Source organism: Lygodium microphyllum, chromosome 18, assembly GCF_053477565.2.
Source record: "Lygodium microphyllum isolate KBCC chromosome 18, Lygodium_microphyllum_v1.1.10, whole genome shotgun sequence".
Classification (NCBI taxonomy): Eukaryota; Viridiplantae; Streptophyta; class Polypodiopsida; order Schizaeales; family Lygodiaceae; genus Lygodium; species Lygodium microphyllum.
The window spans coordinates 60,717,925-60,729,618 of NC_141152.1; positions in this window are offsets into that span (position 1 = coordinate 60,717,925).

An 11,694-nucleotide genomic window follows, 5' to 3' on the forward strand; every position below is an offset into this window, starting at 1 on the left:
TTACTATTCCTCATATTCCATGGAATCTCCGACCTATTCCAGTGCCTAAAGCACACTTGCCAAAGCTGATTGATTTATTGAATGAGAAAATCAGGATGGGAATCCTTGAGCCTTCATCTGCACCATACTCAAACAGGTGGTTTACAGTTCCAAAGAAGAATGGTACTCTTCGATTTATTCAGGACATGCAGCCAGTGAATAGAGTTACTATCAGGAATGTTGGTATAGGTCCAGTTGTGGATGAGTTTGCAGAGGCATTTGCTGGACGTGCCATCTATTCTTTGGGTGATTTGTATTCAGGTTATGATCAGTTTCAGCTGGCTTTGGAAAGCAGGGACATAACCACCATGAGAACTCCTATTGGGCTTGTCAGGATGTGTACCTTGCCTCAAGGTGCCACTAATTCTGTTGCGCATATGATGAATGCCATGCATAAGGTCCTTCGTGATTACATACCTCAGCTTACTATGCCTTTCTTGGATGATGTGCCCATTAAGGGGTGTGCAGAAGAAGAGAAGAATGAGAGCCTAAATGAGCAGGGATGCAGATACTTTGTGGTTGATCATATTTCTGCATGTGAGAAGATTTTGGCCAGGTTAGAAGAAGTGAACTTGACACTTTCAGGGCAAAAATCTGTTTTTGGAGTGAATGAGGTTGTCATTGTTGGGCATATGTGTGGATATTATGGCAGGAAACCCTCACTTGATAAGGTGAATGCTATAGGCAAGATTGCAGAGTATTGTTCTACCACTTCTGAGGTACGGAGATTCATTGGTGCTTGCGTGTTTTATATGATTTGGATACCTCATTTTGCACACATTGCAGATTGTTTGTATCAGCTGCTTCGAAAGGGGTAGAAATTTTATTGTTGTTTGTATCAGCTGCTTCGAAAGGGGCAGAAATTTTATTGGGATGAGAGTCACACTAGAGCCATGCGGAAATTGAAGAAGTTATTGCAGAATGCTCCTACTCTCAGGAAAGCGGATTATAATTGTGATAGGCCTATTGTATTGACAGTTGACACTAGTCCAATTGGCATAGGTTGGGCTGTGGGTCAAGATGATGCAGATGGAAATAGGTATGCTATTCGGTTTGGGGCGAAAGTCCTAAACGAGAGACAGAGGAGATATCCGCAAATTAAGAGGGAGTTATTGGGGATTGTCACGGCTCTCAAATGTGACAAGGAGTACTTTATTGGAGCTTCAGTTGTGGTAGAGACAGATTGCTTGCCATTGATTGGTATGATTACGAGTTGCTCTACTCCGGATATAGCCATGTTGAGATGGATTGCATACATCAAGTCATTAAATCCGGAATTTAAACACATAGCAGGGAAGGATAATCCATTGGCAGATATGTTGTCTAGAGCCAGGTATGATGATGAGGAGACTCTACTTGCAGAAGAGGATGATGCAGAAATTTTAGCCACTATGGTTGATCATGTTTGTCATGTCTATGATATTGTGGCTTTCACAGAAGATCTCTATGTTGGAGATTGGCTGCATATTGGCAGGTACCTTAGTACACTAAGCAAAAGAGATGAATGGACAGATGAAGAGTTTAAGAAGATCAGAAGGAAAGCCTATGGTTATTTTCTCAAGGACGGATTTCTTTGGAAGCATCCGAAGAAAAGAGGCGGATTACCTTTGCGGGTTGTCTGCGATAGAGAGACACAGTTACAGGTGATGAGGGAGTTTCATGAGAGTCCTTGGGCTGGTCATAGAGGAGTATGGGCTACTTATGAGAAAATCAAGGAGAAATATGTTAGATATGATCAATGCCCCACCCTCATTAGGTGCTACCAATGATCCATGGTGCTCAAAGTTGTAAGGCCCCCATTATGAGGAGAAGCCAAATGTGAGCTCGGACATTGGTTGAGTCCTGACTTGTATATCAGATGAGGTCTATGTGACCGGATGGCAAAAAGGTGACTGTTGTGGGTCTAATCTTTGGGTTAGACGGAGTGGTTAAGCTGGTAGCAACTCGAGGCACATTGCATTGAGTTGCGTGGTAAGGGAGTTAAAAGGGGCCCCTATTGTGGGGTCCGGGGGCCGCGGAAGCGGCCCCTGGCTGGGGGGTCCCAGGGGGGCCAGCGGCCCCCCTGGCGGGGGTCCGGGGGCAGCGCCCCCGGCCCGATGGTAAAGGGAATATTCCCTGGAATATTCCCTGGCCGACTAGTGGAGGCTCATATGGTAGGTCGGTCAGCAGGCCGACCTAACGACCTTCGCGGGCTATAAAAGCTAAACCCCTTCGCAGCCATCTTACACTCATCTTTCACCCAGTCAGAGTTGTTGTTCCAGCTAGCCTTAAGCTCTTCACCTATCTTCTGTCTAGATCGCCATCTAAGCTTCACACAGTGGAAGCGCACGGGTGGACAGAGCCATCTTTGTATCAGTTGTTTGGAGTTAAAGAATTTACTGATTCTCCTCTTATCTGTTGTGTACTCTCTATCTCTTTCTCAGATTCTGTTCGCTGCGCCGTGTAATATTTTACATGGTATCAGAGCCCAGGGGGCTCTAGAGATCGGAGAGAGTGCAAGAGGCAAAGGCTTCAACAGCAAAGAGAAACGATGTCGACTCCGGGAAGCAGTTCTGGCGCATCGGGAAGCGGTGCAGGAGGTGGTGCTGCTGTACCGGCTATTCAAACACTGAGGATTCGTCCACCAACCTTCAGCGAAGGCAAGTTAGATGGTACAAACTACACCTTGTGGAAGTTCAAAATTACAACTATCCTTGATTCTTATGAGCTTCTGGAGACTGTGCTGGGGACTGACGCAGAACCACAGCCTATCCCCGACCCATCAAATCCTAGTGTGATGATTCCTCCGAATGCAGATCTTCTACGAGCTTGGAAACGAAGGAATGCAGATGCATTGTGTGCCTTAGTTACAAGCTGTTCTGACAGTGTTTTGACTCTGATTCAGCATACAACCAAAGCGTCAGAGGCTTGGAATGTACTAAGGAGTCAATATGAAACACGAAACCAAACAAGGATTCAAAACTTGGAGAATCAACTAGCAGCGGAGAAGTTTGCTGAAGGAGAGACGGTTGAAGCATTCATCACTCGGATTAAGAATCTGCGCGACCAGATGGCTGGCGCTGGGATACAAAAGACTAGCGAAGAGCTAGCTCGGAGGTGTCTTCGGATTTGTCCACAAAAGTTTGATGGACTAGTAACTGCCCTTAATACTCAGGTGAGACCTCAAGCTTTGACTTTTGAGGAGTTTTGTGCATTATTAATGGAGGAGGAGTTGAGGCTGAAAGCCCGAGAAGGAAGCAACAATGGAGATGCTGCATTCTCTGCCAATGCAAAAGGCAAAGGTGTTTCCTCCACCAAAAATGATGGTGACAAAAAGAAAAAGGGCGGCAAGAAGAAGTTTCAAGGAGAGTGCTTCTACTGTAAGAAGAAAGGACATGCGATTGCAGATTGTCGTGTCAAGAAGGCAGATGAAAAGAATGGTACCCTTAAAACTAAAGGGAAAGAGACAGCCAATACGGCTGAAGCAGAGTTGGAATTATTCATGGCGACCATTGAGGAAGTGTGCTCCTCGGCGCAAGAAGAATCTACCACTGACTCTTGGGTGTTGGATAGTGGGGCCTCCCGTCACATGACCAACAAGAAAGGTCTATACAGTTCTATGCAGCCTCTACAAGAATCCATCACTGTGACGGTTGGAAATGATGCTAAATGCCCTGCTGCGGGCACAGGTACTATTTCTTTTGTTGCTGCAAATGGTGAAGTCAAAAAGCTTTCAAATGTGTTGTATGTTCCCGAAATCAGAAGAAATCTCTTATCAGTTGCTGCCATAACTGATCTTGGTCATGAAGTGAGGTTCAAGAAGACAGGTGCAGAAATTATTGATAGTGCTGGCACAATTGTTGGCAAAGGAGAAAGGAGGAACAACCTGTATGAGCTAAGTGCTCTTACAGCCACCGCTGGAGTGGGCACAAGTAAGCTTTGGCATGAAAGGTTTGGACACATCGGATTTGCAGTATTGAAGGAGATGCAAAAGCAAGGTATGGTTGCTCACCTACCTACAATAACTGAATTGAAGGAACCATGTGAAGCTTGTATGATGGGCAAGCAACAGAGAAAGGCATTTCCACAAGAAAGCAAGAATAGAGCACATGCTCCTCTAGAGTTGGTGCATGCTGACTTGTGTGGTAAGATGCCTACACAGGCCTTGGGGGGATCTTCTTATTTTATGTTGATTGTCGATGACTACAGTAGGAAGATGTGGGTGTACTTCCTTCGTGATAAGGCTCAAGCTTTTGGTAAGTTTAAAGAATGGCTAATACTTGTTGAGAATGAAACAGGGAAAAGTGTGAAGAAATTTAGAACAGATGGTGGTGGTGAGTTCAACTCAAAGGAGTTTGAAGGCTTTTGCAAGAGCAAAGGGATCAAGCGTCAATTGACGACGCCTCACACACCTCAGCAGAATGGTGTTGTGGAACGCAGGAATCGTACCATTGTGGAGATGGCAAGATGCATGCTAAAGGGCAAGGGATTGCCTAACCATTTTTGGGCTGAAGCTGTTAATACTGCAGTCTACATTCTAAATCGGAGCTACACAAAGGCTCTCAAGGGAAAAACACCTCATGAGGCTTACACTGGTAAGAAACCATCTGTTTCACATTTCAGAATTTTTGGATGTGAATGTTATGCACATGTTCCAGATGAGAAGAGAAACAAGTTACAACCAAAAAGTAGAAAATGTATCTTCTTGGGTTATAGTGATGAGCAGAAGGCTTACAAGTTATATGACCAAGAGGCAAAGAAGATCATCGCGAGCCGTGATGTGGTGTTCAAGGAGGAGCCGCATACAGTGGAGGAGGAGAAGGCAAGGTCTTCCACTTTATCATCAAGCGAAGAAGTAGTCCACTATGAACCTGTCCCGAGAGCTATCCCTATCCTTAAGGAGGAGGAAGCTTCATCTTCAGATGATGAGGAAAAAGTTCACCAACCTGACATCACCCCACCGGAAAAGCCATTGCCGCGCTGGGTGAAGCAGCTCTATGACCACAATAATCCTATGCCTGCATCTGTTGAGGAGAAGGCAGACGGACCAAGGAGGTCTCAGAGAATAGAGGAGCAAAGGAGGGCTTCTGCTCACATAGTCAACATGGCCTTGATGGTTGAGATTATGAGAGAAGTAAAGGAGCCAACTGACTTAGAAGAAGCACTTGCAGATCCATCATGGAAGGCTGCTATGCAGGCGGAGTATGACAGCATAATGAAGAATGACACTTGGGAGCTAGTGGATCGGCCAGCAAAGCGGAAGATTATTGGCACCAAGTGGATCTGGAAGGTAAAGTACAAGGCTGATGGTACCTTAGAAAAGTACAAAGCTAGACTGGTTGCCCAAGGATTTTCACAAGTTGAAGGGTTTGATTTTCAAGAGTCATTTGCCCCAACTGCCAGAATGACCACTATTCGCACGGTACTTGCAGTGGCTGCCCACAAGAAGTGGCCAGTGTACCAAATGGATGTTAAGTCAGCGTTCTTAAATGGTGACCTCAAGGAGGAGGTGTACGTGGCTCAGCCACCAGGGTTTGAGGCCCCCCATTCTGAGAACAAAGTGTGTAAACTGAAGAAGGCATTGTATGGGCTGAAACAAGCCCCCAGAGCATGGTACCAGCGGATAGATAGGTTCTTTTTAAACCTAAACTTCAAAAGATGTGCCTCAGATGCTAACTTGTATGTTTACAGGGATGGTAAAAAGTCTGTAGTGATTGTCCTATATGTGGACGACCTTCTTATTACAGGTGACTATGAAGATATGATCAACCAAACTCGAAAGGCTTTGAGTTTTGAGTTTGAAATGACAGACTTGGGCTTGCTGCACTATTGTTTGGGGATTGAAGTCTGGCAAGAGCCAGGAAAGATCTTCATCTCTCAGAAGAAGTATGCATGGGAGATCTTGAAGGCATTTGGCATGACCGAGTGCAAGGAGATAGCTACACCTATGGAGGTGAATGTAAAGTTATCCGTTGAGGATACATCAGCACTAGCAGACATTGGGAGGTATAGGAGGTTGGTCGGCAGTCTAATCTACTTGTGTAACACCAGACCAGATATCAGTTTTGCTGTTGGTGTTTTGAGCAGGTTCTCAAACAAACCTCATGAGAGTCATTGGAAGGCTGGGATGCGGGTGCTCAGATACTTGAAGAAAACTCTTGACTATGGTATCACATACAGTTTCGGAACTTCTCTTGTGGGGAACTGTGACTCAGATTGGGCAGGAGACATTGATTCCAGGAAGTCAGTTTCTGGTTATTGTTTCTCTTTGGGTTCAGGAATTTTCTCTTGGATTAGTAAGAAGCAACCAACAGTGGCATTGTCTTCTACCGAAGCAGAGTACAAGGCAGCTTGTTTTGCTGCATGTGAGGCCGTATGGTTGAGAAGGATTCTATGGCATATGGGAGTGCAGGATGAAGAACCAACTGTGCTGAGATGTGACAATCAGAGTTGCATCGCCATTGCCAAAAATCCAGTGTTTCATGCACGCACCAAACATATAGAGATCCAGTATCACTATGTGCGTGATTTGATGGAGGATGGGATAGTGGAATTGGTCTACTGTCCAACAGAGGAGAATGGAGCAGATATCTTCACCAAAGCACTTACGAAGGATCTGCTTCAAGTTCATCTTCAGAGACTCGGCATTGGGCCGAGGAGATAGTTCACCTATGGGTGGACATTGAGGGGGGGTGTTAGATATGATCAATGCCCCACCCTCATTAGGTGCTACCAATGATCCATGGTGCTCAAAGTTGTAAGGCCCCCATTATGAGGAGAAGCCAAATGTGAGCCCGGACATTGGTTGAGTCCTGACTTGTATATCAGATGAGGTCTATGTGACCGGATGGCAAAAAGGTGACTGTTGTGGGTCTAATCTTTGGGTTAGACGGAGTGGTTAAGCTGGTAGCAACTCGAGGCACATTGCATTGAGTTGCGTGGTAAGGGAGTTAAAAGGGGCCCCTATTGTGGGGTCCGGGGGCCGCGGAAGCGGCCCCTGGCTGGGGGGTCCCAGGGGGGCCAGCGGCCCCCCTGGCGGGGGTCCGGGGGCAGCGCCCCCGGCCCGATGGTAAAGGGAATATTCCCTGGAATATTCCCTGGCCGACTAGTGGAGGCTCATATGGTAGGTCGGTCAGCAGGCCGACCTAACGACCTTCGCGGGCTATAAAAGCTAAACCCCTTCGCAGCCATCTTACACTCATCTTTCACCCAGTCAGAGTTGTTGTTCCAGCTAGCCTTAAGCTCTTCACCTATCTTCTGTCTAGATCGCCATCTAAGCTTCACACAGTGGAAGCGCACGGGTGGACAGAGCCATCTTTGTATCAGTTGTTTGGAGTTAAAGAATTTACTGATTCTCCTCTTATCTGTTGTGTACTCTCTATCTCTTTCTCAGATTCTGTTCGCTGCGCCGTGTAATATTTTACAAAATATTGGTGGAAAGGCATGTATAGAGATGTTTCTCACTTTGTTGAGACTTGCAGAGACTGCCAGATGTATTCAGTAGTGCGTCATAGAGATGAGCTTCATCCGACCTATCCGCTATGCATTCATTATAAGTGGGTAGTTGATTTGGTTACCATGCCTATGGGTCTGTGGCAGATGAGATATATTGTTTTGTCTAGAGAGGATCTTACCAATCATGTTGAGGGCAGATCTTTGAGAACGAAGACCACTAGTGCAGTGTGTAAGTTCTTATTGGAGGAAATTTTATGCAAGTATGGTTGTGTGGGTAAGATCACTGCGGATCGTGGTGAATTGGATGCAGATGAAGCTAGGGAGTTTTTCTCTCAGCTAGGAATCAAATTGGCTCTAACCACAGCATATAATCCAGAGGGAAATGGGAAGAGTGAAAGAGGGCATCCGCCAATAGTGAAAGCATTAGCCAAAGCATGCAGAGGACGGATTGGAGAATGGCCGAGACTTCTACCATTTGCTTTATGGGCTGATCATACGACTCATAGTGTTACTACAGGATATATGCCTACAGAGTTGATGTATGGTCAGAAACCTGTTATGCCGATTGAAACTTGTGCTTTGACTTGGTCAGTTTTACCTTGGCAGGAGGATTTGACGAGAGAGGAGCTCTTAGCTCTTCGGATTCGACAGTTGGAGAGGAGACCTGAGGATATTCAGCTAGCTATTGACAGGTTGAAAGTTGCTAGACTAAGGAACAAGGACAGGTTTGATAGCAGGCATCGCTTGCGGCCTAGAGCAATAGAAGAGGGAGATTGGGTATTGGTCTTTGATAGCAGCCTTGAAAATCAGCATACTGCACTTCGGAAGATGGTGAAAAGATGGTTTGGGCCATACATAGTCAGACATGTCTTTGATAATGCAACATATGAGCTGACAGAATTGGATGGAACAGTGCTTAGAGTGCCTATTGCTGGAAAAAGAATCAAGATTTTCAAGAAAAGAGATGATGAGGATTATGCATTGGAAGAATTTTCGAGAGAAGAGCAACGACAAGAAACTCCAATGGAAGAGACAGATGATATGGCTAGATATCTTGTTGATCTACCGGAAATGCATAACGAAGAGATTGATTTGTTTGTGGATCTTGATGATAATGATCATGGGTAGTTGGCCCATCTGGAGGATGCGCAGGATTAGAGGGGGTGGATGTCGTATTGCTGCGCATTCGAGGTGTGTAAACCACCCAAAAGTTGTGCGTGTGATTTGATACTTTGTACATATTTAGTTGTTGTGTTTGTACTTTTGTTCTGCGTGGGTAATAAAGTAAAGAAGGGTTTGGAGCAAGAGGAATTTATCAATAATGCTCTAATTGGCATGCGTTGCCAAGTGGTCAGTCAATTTAGACGAGGAGATTTTGATCAACAGTTCACAGGAGTTTCGCATTATGCACAATGGAGAATCTGGGTGATAAGTATGAGTATATGTGGGAAATCTCATGACTTCTTGGAGAAGATAAAAAAGGGGCAAGTGGTTGCAGAAGAACTTGCTCGCCGACTTGGTCGAGAGAAATGCTAACATGTAAACTGGTCAGCCAAGAGCGACGGATTCAAGTGCAAGAATGCACTTGAGATGTTACAAATTCATGGAGAGGAGGATTTCTATGAGGCCTGATTTAATCAAGTTGATGGGCACATTGTTTACTTGTTTTGATATATTTGATGGTTATAAAGGTTCTCATGCTGCAGATTATGTGTTAAAGAATCTATTTGAAAATCTGATTAAATATCCTAAGTTTATTCCTGAAATAAATCAGCAATCGAACTCAGAATATTTGAAAGCTGAGAATAGGCGGGCTCAACGGCTTCAACTGCTGTTTTGGTAAGGCTGCTTTTCTGAGGACAGGAAGAAAGCTAAATTGGGCTTCCTGGATCAGGAGAATTTTGCTTTTTGGAGGACATTGTGATCGCGAGGAAACGGAGGAAGTCGTGAACTGGAAAGAGGCGAATATACATGATGCTCTGAGAAGGGGAGTTAGTCGACTGGGGAGGAGGCTTCATCAATGAGAACCATTTGGGGAAGTCCTACACTCTGCTTTTCAGGATATACTGGCGCAGACGAAGTGCTGGAGCTTTGGGTGCAAGGGAAAGAAAAGCATTGATTGGAGTCGAGGGAGTAGAGGGAGTCGAAGAGCTCTGCGGAGAGGAGGGCATGGATCACGAGAGTCCTTGCATATCCAGAAAAGGGAAGCCATTACGATGAACTACAGCCGAAGAGAGGAGGAAACAGGGGAGAACGAGGGAGAGTGGGGAGACCTTCGTATTGGAGGAGGATGATCCTCAAAGTCACGGCTCTAGTACATTGGTCTTTGTGGTCTCACTCGTAGCTACGGTCCTCGCAGTTTTGATCCACATGACCCTGATTGACATACTTGCTCTTCAAGAATACTTTAAAAAAAAAAAAACACAAGAAAACATGCTGCACTGGGTGTGTTCCGCCTGTCCAGGGTCCAATGGTGTTCAAGGTCCGTTGGTGCCAACTCAAACGACAGAGGTGTGGCAGTGGAGATGAGGTGATTCTGGACAGTGAGGCTGGTCTGCAATATGCAGTAAACACAGCTTGTAATTAGGCGAGAGAGAGATCTACAAGCGCAAGTCGCAGAGTTCAGCCCTGAATATAATACTCGACAGAGGACGTTTTCAACCAGGAAGCGGACAGAGAAGATTAAGACAGGAACTGGAATTGGGATGGTAATCTGCAATTCAAGAGGGCGATTTCAGAAAACGGTGAGTTTTGGGGGAATTTTTACTCGAGAAGAAGAAGAAGGATCGGTGAAAGGTTTCGTTGTCATCTGTATGACGACTGAGGCTTTGATGAACTGACTGATTCGACTGGATGAGGAGAGGATTAATTAAGCGAAACATATCTCGCTGCTGTGGGAAGATGAATTCTAGTTACAATTCGTCGTCATCTGCATTGGAAGAACTTCTGGCAGGCCCTTGAGGCTTTCAAGGTCCACCTTCAATCCAAAGACTTTGTGACCATCAACCTTGAATTCTGTGGAATCCACAGCATCCTATCTCCGCATCAGCAGCCCTCAGACGTCCTGTTGTTCGATGTCGAGCAGTACTTTTGGTACCTTAAGCACTTAACAGAAAAATTTGATGTTGTGCAGGTCACTATGTTCCCAGACATAGCACTAAGACGTGATTTTCTTTCTTGATCAACTAAGCATGAAGCCTGAACAGTCGTCATCTTTCCTCTTACATAACATTAGTAAAACAACATCATACTGAGCATGATGAAGACCAACAACGAGAAGATCTATTAAACTTGAGGAGATGAGGGAGAAACGGGATGATGGATGGTGCAGCAATGCTCAAAAGTATGAAAGAAGTAGCAGACAAAACATTCAGATTATAGGTGACATGTTATTCTGCGTGTTGCTGATCATCATAAGGCAGAAACTCTACAATATCTTGGATTGAAAATTATGTCAGCAATTTTAAAAGGGATTTTAGGACAGAATGATCTTCATTCATCTAAGAAATACTTACAATACATGAGCCAACTATGCTTCCTATTTGACAATCAGATTACATTATGATAAATACATCTGTGTTGTCCAGCATATTTGACAATTTGAAATGGAGACTTACTAGTCACATATAGAGTGTTGATTCAACTCTTGAAAATACCCTGACATAACTCTAAAGCTAATTAACAAGTTGATCCAAAGGTCATGAATCATATAATGCAGCAATATGCCTGGTTAACAATATGACCAAGACAAGTTGCATTAACTCAAAAATCAGATTGCAACTGCTGATGGTATGTCTAAAAAGATGATGCAATAGTACTTGCTGCACATGATTACGGTTGTTGATCATATATTGTAAAGATGAGATCTCGTTGAAAGCTTGGTGGACACAAATCCTTACAACTTGTTTATTCATTTGTTTGATCTTTGACACAAATCCTTACAACTTGTTTATTCATTTGTTTGATCTTTTATCTTGAAATTTATCAAGGTCTTCTGAAGACGCGACTTTGCTTTCATAAATCCTTCGACAACGTCTCAGCAGTCCATCGGAAATGAGGTCTAGAAAGCTCCGCCCAGCACTTCCATGGAATGTCACAGGGTTTGCGATCTAGGACTTTCCGCATCTGCCACGTAGTGGAAGTATTTTGGCCATTCCCACTTAGGACCGACCTGAATTAGGGTTTTCCCTACTGGTCATTTCCTAAACGGCAACTAGCATC